Source organism: Ambystoma mexicanum, chromosome 1q (assembly GCF_040938575.1).
Source record: "Ambystoma mexicanum isolate Mex_15411 chromosome 1q, UKY_AmexF1_1, whole genome shotgun sequence".
Taxonomy (NCBI): domain Eukaryota; kingdom Metazoa; phylum Chordata; class Amphibia; order Caudata; family Ambystomatidae; genus Ambystoma; species Ambystoma mexicanum.
In genome coordinates, this window is record NC_090922.1 from 51490837 (window position 1) to 51503211 (window position 12375).

At 50.7% G+C, this 12375-nt stretch overlaps 1 protein-coding gene across 1 annotated transcript in view; it reads right to left on the bottom strand.

Annotated features, from left to right (window-relative positions):
- ZFHX3 (zinc finger homeobox 3) overlaps positions 1 to 12171 on the bottom strand; it is a 465985-nt gene extending 453814 nt beyond the window's left edge. The window contains exon 1 of the mRNA XM_069635510.1: positions 11459 to 12171. The gene's annotated coding sequence lies outside the window, so the exon portion shown is untranslated. The remainder of the gene's footprint in view (positions 1 to 11458) is intronic.
- Positions 12172 to 12375: the final 204 nt, after the last annotated feature.

Genomic DNA, 12375 nt, shown 5'->3' on the forward strand with positions numbered 1-12375 from the left:
TCATTCTTGTATATAATCGGAACATTTCTATTGATTCATTGCAAACAGAGTGGAGCAGATCTATATGAGAGGCGCACATTTACTTATAAATATAGCGTAGCTGCCTAATAGGACAACTCCCTGATCCGTATCATTTTCCTTACACCGCGTCGTCGATATATTGGATGGTGCCAGAATCATTTGTTCTTGATGCTCAGTTGTATTGTGCAACGGAGTGGGATTGTTACAATGCTTTCCTTTGGCCCTCACCCCTCCCAGCAGTCCAGAAGAAATGACTATTCATATTCGATTTTTTCCTAATGTACGTACTCTGGACCGTCATACTCACGAAAGCACCTCACAGCTTTCATACATATTGGACAACAAAAATGCACAAATCACAAAAAAAAAGATTTTTTATTGTAGGGTTCTCAGAGTTTTCCTCAATTTCCCTACCCAGGCAATAGATTTGTCAAAGCAAATTTTCTAAAGCCGCCAAAACACCTCTAAGTCTTACTCGATAAAGACCATGATTCAGCTTTATAGCCTTAACAGAGAAAACCTTAAAAGCCTGATTGTTGTTATTTTAAAATCTAAAGATTCATTTGTTAAAATACATCCCATCGATATATGCATACATTGCAAATCTAGCCCTAATTGAATAGACGGTGGTGTAAAGAATATCATACAGTGAACTGGTGCTTATTTAGATTTTAGGAGTGTGGAAAATTGCTAAAAAAAGAAAGTGTCACATGTATTGAGTGATTACAGTGACCATGTTTATCGGTTAACGGTAAAAAAATATTTATTAGCTTTACCAGATTTCAAACAATATGTAAAAAAAACTGTTCATATCATCAACGATGCGTTTGAGGCATGGGTACAGGTGTAATTGATATGTCCTCAGTTTGAAGAGCAGCAGAGGCAATCTGCCTTTCATTTTTATTTCTGAGGCCAATGAAATGAGTATCATTAAGATGGTTGATATTGCGATAGATTGTTTGAAGCCGCAATGCTATGAAATTTAGCACTGCATAAAAAGACCAGCTATATAGCGCTGGCATGCTGCCTTCTCGCTGCTTCTCGGCTTTGAGATACTGCAGCACTCGACAGTGGCAGAAAATGGCGAGGTGCAGATAGCCTCAGTAAGCAGACCAAACATTAGTGCACCACCACCAGGTTTGTGCTGTGGCCCCAGGGCCCTGAGGAGGCCTGAATCCCCCTAACAATACTGTTTTCTGCACTCAAATGTACTAGCACCCACCTTGAATATTACTTTCAGTAGAAACGTATGTCAAACAGAACACGTACAGTAAGAAACATACATGTGCTAAACAAAGTGTGCCACGCACTGCGCCCTCGTGGGCGTCTGGTTGAAAAGAAATAATCTCACGTACAGAAAAGACGGCCAATGCCCCTTATGTGCACAAGGCACCTCATTTAGCACATGTGCAGGGAACCTGGGGAAAGCGGTCAGCATCACCCTGATACGCCAGAAGCAGATACACCTCCCCTGCTCCCCCCCCTCCAACACACCCGCCCACCCACCGGAAATAGCTGGCGTGTGGGCAGAGGGATGACATCATTGCCACAAACATGCCCTATACTAGGCCAGCCCACCTAGCCAGCTAGACTAGGACCAAAACAACACCGAGGGTGACGCGCACATCCCAGGAAGGCTGGAACGAGCAGCGTGCAAAGGACAAGCCTTCGAAGCAGGTGACATCCCCGAGCACACTCAGGGGAGGGTCGGGGGATAGCACGTCCTCCTCCAAACAAATGCACACGGGCAACAGACATGATAACCTTCAAGAGCAAAGAAACGGGCAGTCAACAAAAGAACACGCATAAGAGATCACAGCGACGCTTGCGTGCAGGCCACGCAGACTCGAGGGATCACAGCGACGCTTGCGTGCAGGTCACGCAGGCATCTGCACGTTACTGCCACAGCTCTATGTGAAAATGTCGCCAGGAGGCGATGTTTATTCAAATGTGCCCCCCCGAGTCAAATGAAGCACGTTCCTAAAATACACACACATATATATAATTTGTTACTGGCGTTATGGTTTGGATAAACCTCTCACCATGTATTAAAAATGCACAAAAATAAATCCACACAAAAAAACAATTTTCATTTAGAAATAGTAATCTTTAAAAGTCAACAGACATGACGTCATAAATTAAGACCCAAAGTGAAGACATGCAAAAGCCACCCTGCCCACCATTATGGCGGTCAGACATTCTCCTCTATCAAACATTTACAATTCTCTCTTATCCACCACTGTTGTAATTCTGTTAGTTCTTCACCAAGGGATATGTCAAAAGACTGCCGCTCAGATGTCAGAAACGGTTACCAAATGAATTCTTGGGAGAGTATAGTACCAAAGTTTATCATATCCTTGAAATATTTATCACCAATTCCTAAGTGCCTTGACAATTTATTAGTAAATGTTTGATGGTCTCTAATTGCAGGTCATTACAGAATCTGCAAATCCTCGATTGGGAAAGTAGGCCCAGTCTAAGGCCCATTACTGCTAATGTTGATATCTGATTAAGATTAATATTGATAATATATATTATTAGCACTGGACACCACTGGCACTTATATAGCGCGCATCTCCCATTGAAACGGTACTTTGATAAGCCATCCTGGGTAGTCTAGGTGCATAGCTATAAGGGCCCCTGTAGTAGGGCGTTTGTTATGCTGGAGATCGTGAAGGTGTCTGCAAGGAACCATGGCCTGCAATTACCATGCAGCGAGTCGCCGCGACTAATGCGTCCATGTGCAGTAGCCGTAGCTATTCCTGGAGCATGTAGGCAGCAGTAGTCTCGGTGCATGGTTGTAAGAGTGCTGGAGCGGACTGTATCCTAGTGTCGAGGGGAATGCCCTCACACATTCAACAGGGTCTATATATACTGCACCTTATAGCATCTGACACAGCATGTATGTGAACATATTTAATTCACTATGCCACTGTTTTAGCAGTTAGGTATATAAAACGGTTGGAGAGAGACAAATATAGAGCGTGTGTGTGTATGTTTATTCCAACATGTCGCATTTCACAGCTTCACTGTATCATTGATGACACTGTCATAACTTTTTGCCTTCTATTTTTTGTGCCCTTTGAGGCCTCACATTGTGAACAAAAATGCCATTCATCTGTAATTCAAAGAAATCAACTCATACACGTGCATTTTAATTTCAAATTCATATGATGGACAAAATTTCAATTAATTGCTCACCTAAAGAGGTTCTGACGTGCCAAAAAATAAAAACACTTCTGGTGTGTTAACGCTTTGACCACTACCACCACCTCTTCCAACACCTGGAAACGTACACAAAACATGGCCCAGCAGATGGCGTAATGCTGCACTCATGGTTCCAGACGAGTACTGAGACACTGCCAATTATTTGCCTCTACACCACTCTCCGTGCAGTGAGGTAGCGCAATATGCCATTTGCCGACCCGTGTGATCTACAACCGCAAAGGTACAGGCCTGGGCTGTGCTACATAGAACATGATGTCTGAAAAGGCGCACCGAGTACACACGGGCCTGCAGTCTGCTACAGAACAATCTACATGCAAGCATGCCTAAAGGACCAATAGGCCCACCCACCCACCAACAGTGAATGCAAACACGTACACCTCTCCCTCCCAACAAGTGGGATACTTTGGCTAGTGACTTTACACTTATACATAAGTTGGAATCCCACTAAGTGGTAGAGGATATCAGGGGGTGCATTTTCATTTAAGGGGCAATGGGAATGATAACATAGCAGATGCGTAAAATGAAAGGGGAGCCAAGGAAAGGGAAATCAGTGCCCCGAGAAGAGAGCAAAGTGTAGGCTTGGTAAGAAGATGCAGTCCCTGATGGTGCAAGGAGGAGGAAGGTGCGGCACCGAACAACCAACAAAATTACTACGCAGAATTAACATGAGCTGATACAAACAGGCCCACGTCACTGCAATTGATGATCCACAAGGCCCAACTCAAAGATTCTCTGTATAAGTCAAAGCAGGGACGAGGGTCCCGGGAACCGCAACCCAACCCAATCTACTGACAATACCCTAAGCCCACGCCACCCTGGAAAATCCTGCTCCTGAACTTGCAAAACAAAGCCCCAGGAGTCTTCCATCCAGGTACATTTGCACAAGGATCCTGCATTGAAACTAAACCCAGGCTGTGCTGACAAAGACCATGCTCCAAACAGGCCAAATCTTGGCCTTTCTGTCGATCACCCACATGAGATTCCATTCCGGGGCAACTGGCTGGTAAAGAATGAAGAGTCCTTGGTGGAGGGCAATTCTGTAGAATGCCTATGTGGATCCCCAAGCACTTTCATTCAGCCCGCTCCCGGCCATCCAGACTGTGTGGCCGAGGCCTGGAGAAACTGAGCGGGGCCAGCGAGTAGAAAAAAGGCAGCTGCAGCCCCAGTCGGCTTGTATTTATCGCGGCCTCCTACTGCTCCCCGGATACTCAATATTTATTGGTGTTCATAATCTGGAAGCCAAGCTTTGTATTTCACTTAATAAAAGGGTAGAGCGAACTCCCTAATGAGACGGCATTGCAGCATGCTTATAATGGTGAATTTTTAATGCCACTCAGGTTTCAGTTACATATATTATATATATATATATATATATATATATATATATATATATATGTGTGTGCACACACATTTTTTTAACACACACACAAGGATTAGGCTGTGTGTGGGGCCTGGCAGGGCCCAAAACAATGGCACTTGCATCAGAGGATGTTCCTTTCCATAGACTACCAATGTAATATGGTCTAATATGCCCCCTATGGCATACCGCCAACACAGAATGTTCCCATTGACCGTGAACCAACGTTACACAAGACAAGATTGAGCCTTATGCATTTTGGTTTTATTTGTTTAGGAGTTTTGATAGAATGCAGTCCCCGCCCAGACCAGGAAACAGGGATGCAAGAGCATGGAATGGCATTGCAAGACACAGAAAAGGAGCAGTAACCTCAAGTCATAGAAGACAGGAAAACTGCACCGTGCACACCACAAACTGAATTTCCTCCTGACATCCAAAATAAGGATTCCACAAGTCTTAAGTGGACCATGTTATATTATATTAAAGGTATCATTCTGATCTTAAAATGGGGGCTCGTAAGCTATTCATGGGCAGGGGTAGCATAAGTGGGAGGAGGTGTAAGCTGCTGTTAAATGTAAACATTACGGGGGTGGGGGCATAAGAGTCTAACAGCAATGGGCACGTCTCTCATCTCAGCTCAAAATCATAAAGATGGTTACATGGCTCTCCCTGGACCATCTGCGTCTTCTTTAGCTCCAGAGGACCACAGTCGCAGAGTTCTGCTCTTGGGCACACTTCTTACATGGACCACTTCGGTGGTGATAGTGCGCAGTATAAATATCCTTTAACATTTACATTAACAAGAGGATATAGTAACACCAACTTAAAGCAGTTGAGCAAAGTAATATGCAGAGATTATGAACCCAAGTACAACTAGGGAGTGATTAAACTGAGGATGCCCAAGATCACATAGTGTGAGGTCTAGACCCTGGGTAGAGCAAGTAAATTACATTGAAACCATCCTCTAAAATACCACTTATGCAAGCAATCACTCTTCCCTGAGGCAACGTATTCATCTTACTATCATCTTGAGCTCTGAGAATAGGTCTCATGCACGCCTTCCACATAAACTGCCCGGCCTGGCTGATGCACAGATCTCAGTCCAAAGCCTTCATCTGTGCGAAATAGCTGCATGCATGGCCCATCCACCAGACTAGGCCTCAAGAATCTCTGCCACTAGTCTGCCCACCAGACTAGGCCTCAAGAATCTCTTCCACTAGTCTTCCCACCAGACTAGGCCTCAAGAATCTCTGCCACTAGTCTGCCCACCAGACTAGGCCTCAAGAATCTCTGCCACTAGTCTGCCCACCAGAGTAGTCCTCAAGAATCTCTGCCGCTAGTCTGCCGACCAGAGTAGTCGTCAAGAATCTCTGCTGCTAGTTTGCCCACCAGACTAGGCCTCAAGGACCTCTGCCACTAGTCTGCCCACCAGACTAGGCCACAAGGACCTCTGCCGCTAATCCACTCACCAGGCTAGGCCTCAAGTATCTCTATCCCACACTCTGTCCACCCGAGACGTCTGCAAGAATCACTGAACCACTTCGGCAGAGATATTTGTTATCCCTCGGGTACGTTTTCTATTTTGTATATTTTCCAGGTTTCTCAATGGTTTCAAATCTACAATTGGCAAGGAGAATATGAATATAAGTGTTGAAGTCAAAGAAAATGCTGAATAAAAAAGTCTGCGTGACATTGTTATGGTTCTCAACAAAGACCAGTGTTTGCTAATCCTTGAATCACTGGAACCATGTCACCACGAGGAGTGCTTGATTTTAAACAACGTTGAGCATTCGCATGTACTTCAGTTACAAAATGCAGTGTGTGTTTGGATCTGCTAATGAGGCATTGGGGTTCTGGTGACATTTCCTAGCTGCTCCGCCTTCGGTCTCGTAACCACAGAATATCTCGGTAACATTACAGGACTAAAAAAGCAAAAAAGCAGGCTACTGGTGTGTGTATATATAATATATATATATGCATAGCTAATGGCCAACAGCTGGGTCAGTGTCAAGGTCTGCATTGATGGTACGAATGCGTTAAGACTTTTCCAGAATACAGACACTTGAGGGGTGCAAAATGCAGAGTGCGGTTGACATGACTGATGCTTTCCGATTGAAATGGTTCCAATTTAAAATGGGAGCTTACCCAGAGTTCCTCTTCCTGTTTTGCATAATTGATGGGCCACTCTGCATGCCTAGACCACTTTCCCTGAAGCCCTGCGCTGATTTTCCCAGCAAGAGAGTATGTTCAAGGAACACAGCGACCCAAACTCACTGGACTCTTCTGACAGGGCCCACTGGAGCAGGTGTTCCTAAATGATTTGCACAGTTGACACTGTCCCTTTAGGCTTTGTGAAAAGCCCTCTGTGCACTACAAGGATATGTGCAGTTTCTACACGACATGTTCTGGTATTCAGTATTTATACGACGCCATCACCACCGCAGTGGCCTTACAGCGCCTAACCTTACTGCGCTGAAAGAGGGAGTTTAAAAAATAAACAAATAAAGGGGAAGCTCCTCCGTCCGACTCCCTGACTCCCCCATGCCCACAAAAGGGGGATTGGCTCCAATAACCCGAACGCGTCCCGAGTGCCGACCGCTGGGCTCGCCTAAAAGTCCAGCAAGGAGGATGCCAATGTTGGGTGGTCTCTTTCCCAGTCCCCGGGCGATGCCACATGCCAGTATGTTGGAGGGGGTTACAGTCAGCCAGTTGCCGGCGCTGTCATTTCCGAGTATATTTTAACTGGCGCAGGTCTTATCTGCTTAGGGGAGGGACCGCCCCTCCGTTTTAACAGCTCCTTCCCCATGTGCACATGACTTGTTCTATAGACCCAGGGGCTGTAAATCTATAACCACCGCATTGATTAGTGATTAACAACACGATGACATCTTGTGCAACAGCACAAACCACAGCATCCCCGCCAACTTCACTCGAAGATGCAGCGGCGAAGAGGCAGTGAACACATGTCACCCAGCAACAGCACTGCCACCGTTGCAGAGCGAGAAAAACACACACGTACACGCACAGCCCCGCTCGGAAAACAAATCGCCAAAAACAAAAAGAGAGAAACAGGACTTTGGGGGAAGGCAGGCCCTTTCATTCTCTGTGCATCCAAGAGGGAAGGAAGCCAGGGTTAAAAATACACCCCTCGCCCCTCCCGTGCTTACAAATTGCGACTTAAAATGGCTTTTTTGTCCGCCTCTTGCAACTCGTCTAACTGGTCCTGGGCGAAGGGCAGCTTATTCAGGGAAGTGCTTTGTAACAAGAGCCTGACCTCGTCGTGCATTTGCCTGCACTGAATAGACTCCCCCCTCCTTCCCTGACCCCCGCCCACCCCATCCTCTGGTTTTGTTTTAGCTCGGCTTTGAAGCACATACCTGCGAGAAAGGTTGCAATTTGTCACGGCCCGGCAGAAGAAATCCCCTCAAAAAAAAAAAAGAAAGATGCTTGGGGTAGAGCTCACACGCTACAAGTAAACGTACACCCGCAAACAGTATTTAATTACACATACGCGTACACAAGTACACAAAAAATCGATAGGTACGTGCATATAAGCAAACCAAAAACAAACAAATAAGATTGAAACAAGAAAACAGGCAGGGAAGGAGCTGAGCTCATCCCTGGGCTTCACGTCTTAGAAAGCCGTCAGGCCCCCAGAAGAAGCACTGCTCAGGGATGCCCCCCCCCCCCCATCCCCAATCCATGTGAAATTCAGAGGGGAAAGGGCGCGTGGGAGCGTTTGCGCGCCCTCACGCAAACAATGGCCGGAATGCGTCCCCGCGCTGCTTGTGATGGCGGCAGGAGCCGGGTGTGTGGCTCTGCCCGGGGGTCCTCGGGGCTGACCTGGCTAGAATTCCCGCCGAGCTCTGCCTTGGGGCCGGGAGTACCTGGCCCTGTCAGGGTGGGCGCAGGGCAGTGGTATACATGCTGCAGGGCCACATGGAGGGTTGTGAGGGAGTGCCCCTCAAATATTTTCGGACTGAGAGAAGCTGCCCTTTGTACCGGAACCGCCGCTCCGACCTTTCGCTCTTGGGGGTCAGAGCCCATCCTGCATGGATGAGGCCGAGTGCAGGGACGGTCTCTTGCCGGGCAACCAACCCGGCTCCTCCACTCACACGCTGCCCCCATCACCGCAACCCCCACGACAGGTCTGCGACACAAAAAGCAACCACAATCCCGGGCGGACCGGCCACGGCTGAGGAAAATGTCAACACACCACAACGGTCCAGAGAAGCGCGTTCATTCTCACAGAAACACACATATGTGTACACATCTCCATGAGACGTAGAGGCATAACGAGCACACACACACACACACTTAGGTATGTGAGCAAGCAGGGCTGCGTGGTACACATATTGCCACCACATAAAGTTTGCTTTAGAAATTCACAAGATATATCGTTTCTGCAAACAGGCCTAGTAGTGTCTACGCTAACCCACCACAAAGCGAGAACATAATATAAACACACGCACACACAGGGAAACAGGGGGCGGGGGTGCGAGTGAAGAAATCTAGTAAAATGGCACCGAAAAGCAGAGAATAAATAAATGACAGCAGACGCCGCTGGAAGGGATCCCCTCCACGGACTGGGAGTCAAAGGCTGAAAGGATGGCCTATGTAGACAGCACAGATAGAGAGTGCGCTTCGGGTGCCCAGAAGAGCGGTAGGGTCGTGTCGCCGCACACACTGGCAGCTCCAAGGAGCGCGTGTCGCCGTTTTGGGCACGGCGCTCACCGCTCTTTCGCATTTGCAAGAGAGGAGCAGAAAGGGACGGCCGTACAAATCTGGCAGTAAGCCACCGCGCCACACGGCCGAAAAGGAACAACAGGCATGCACACATAAAGACAACATTAAAAGATTGCACGGCTTAACCTGCCTGTGAAGCGAGGCTAAGCGGCGGGGTTTCGAGCCGAATTCAAATCCCCCCCCACCCCCACCCCCACACAGGCGCTGCTGTACCTGAAAAAATTGCACCCACTCTCTGGTGCATTTTAATATGGAAAGTCAGCGGCACGATGCGTATATTTCAAACAGACCGTCGCACCAAACTGCCAATAGTAACCCACGATTCCCCAAAAACAGTAAACAATCTTTGTATGCAAAATAAAATAAATGCTGGGGTGACATGCTGATAAGTTGGAGAAGACATGGCATAAGTCTGCCTTGAGGCCAGTGTCGTTCACACATGCATGCAGTTTCCAAACAGCACGGGTGTGCGGCTGGGCACAGCACAGAGGCGGCGCGGCCAGCCGCTGCACAAGTAAACCCTCTTCCAAACCATAGTGGTCATCACAGCACCGTGGCCTGCCCCAAAGAAAGCCCGGCCACGGGGGCAGCCACGGCGCCCCAAGTGTGCACGGGGTATGCCCCCTAAAACATGACACCATTACCCAGGGGGGGGTGAGGGCCGCCCACACTGGGTGCATGCCAGCAGCCTCCAGGCACTGCCCCCTGGTGCACATGGGGGTGTCTCGCCTGCCACCCTGCGCAAACCCCCCCACAGTCAGCAAAACCAAAGCTCCCAAGAAAGCCAGGCGCCTCAGGACCCCAGGGTGAGCAAAGCATCTTTTGGAAAAGGTGAGGTGGCCGGGGGGGGGGGGGCGGGGGTTTCTGGCCGTCCTAGCAACACTCGGCCCTGGCACCTTGCTGCTAAATGGGAGTGGGGTGCAGCTCCCGCACCCTGGGGTGTCCGGGCAGGGATAGCAGTGCAGCACCGAGAGCCATTCTCTCCGGGAATATGTGCGTGGGGCGGTGGGGGGGGCTTTATCGGGGAAGGAAGGTGGGTGGCGGTGGGTAGGGGAGATACCAGGGAGGGGAGAGGGGCATGGAGAGAAGGGGTAGAGTAAGGTAAGTAAATGGCACACAATGAAAGAAAATAAATGGGGACACGAGAGAGAAGAGGAAAAGGGCGAAGAGGAGGGCTCTGGGCATACCCCAGAAGGGGGGTCGTGGGGTTATTGCCCCGGGGCTGACCCCGTCTGACTGGGAGCCTTTTCAAGTGATTTCATTGAGGCCTGATTGGGTAAAAGGGGTTATCGAAGTTGTTTGCCCCCGGGCATGTGCAGCCCCCCGAGGAGCAAGACCCCCACCCCAACACACACCTTCCTTTCCGACAGGGGTGTACAGTGAAACAGACACAGAGGGTAATGGGGGGGTGGGGGCAGGAGAGGAGAAAATAAGAGAGACAGGGAGATAAGTGGACGGAAGTGAGGGCCAAGGGGAGAGGAGTGGGGCATTTAGAGAGCAGAGCAGGGAGAGGCGGGGAGCAGCCAGCGGAGCCTGGGGGAAACGAAAGGGAATGGGGGGAGAGGAGGGCGAAGGCTGAGAGGAGGAAGCAGGGGAGAGAGAGAGGTAAGTGCCGGGAAGCCAAGTCTGCTGGAGAGGGGCAAACGCGAGAGACCGAGCACAAGATGCCAAAGAGAGAGTAAAAAGGCAGACGGGGGGGAAAGGAGAGCAGGTGAGATGGGCCGGGGAGGGAGAAAGAAGGGAGCGAGAAAATGGGACGGAAAAGAACGCGATAGGCGAAGATAAGAAAGGAAAGCAAAAGACGGGAAGGAGCGAGAGCTGTCAGAAGGAGGGAAACATGGAGGGCGAAGCGATAGGCATCGGAGGCGAAGAATGAGAGAAAGAAAGCTCGGGTCCGGGCATGAGGGGGAGACCTGAAGAGAAGACGGAGGAAAAGAACCAGCGACAGGAGGAAGCAGGGGCGCATGCCTGCAGAGAAAGTAGCGTGCGCAGGAAAGGCACCGAGAACTTGGGAAAATGAGAAAAGGAGCAGAAGGGAGGGCGAGCCGCTGGGGCCGGAGCCCGCCCCGGGAGGCGCAGGGTCTGCGGCAGGGAAAGTTGACTTACGTGGCGGGAGCCCTGGAGCAGCAGCGCCCCGGTCCCGGGCTGCAGAGATCCCCGGCGTGGAGCCCCGGTCCCGGGCGGAGGGTGGCAGGCGGCGCGGGCCGGGCTCCCATGCAGGCGGCGGCGGAGGGCGTCAGGCGGCGCTGGGCGGGGAGAGCAGCGGGGCGGCGGGCAGCCCAGCCCGGCAGCAGCGGCGGCGGCGGCCCCGCTCCATGGCCGCGGCGGCGGCGGCGGCGCCAGCCCTCCCTCCCTCCTCGCCCGCCCGCCCCCGGCACCCACCGGCGGCAGGGGGCGTGCGCCGAGGGCGGAGGGTCCCGGGATAGGGTGCAGCGGTCCCCTGGGTGTGCCCGGTGCGCTGGACTCCCGATGCCCGGCGCGGGCTCCTGGTCCTCGGCCAAGGCTGTGCTCCCGTCCCTGGCACAGGCTGCTCCGGATCCTCGGCGGCGCGGGGGTCTCCGGCTCCCTGCGACGCCCGCTGCACGCAGCCCCCGGGCCCCCGACCCTTGGCGCTGGCGGCTCCCGGTGCAGGGTCCCCCCGATCCCCGGTGCAGGCTGCTCCCAGTCCCCGGCGCTGGCCGCTGAGCGGAGGCTGCTGCTGCTGCTGCACAGACCCCGAGCAGCGCAGCCAGGAAACTCTTTGGATCTTTATTCTGCTAATTAGTTTCCTGCAAAAAATGGCTGTGATTAATGCAGTGCGCATGTGCTTCATTACCGGGCACCGGGGAAGGGCTAATTACCACCTTCTGCATCAGTGCCATGGGGGAGGGGGAGCCCGCGCGGGGGAGGGGTGGGGCGGGCGGGGGGTGGGGGGGATTGAAAGTTTAGATCTCATACAAGAAAAAAAGAAATTATTAAAAAAAAACTATATACACACACAGGAGAGCGAGAAGAGCTGGAATGCGAGCACGGGAGGGGGAGGG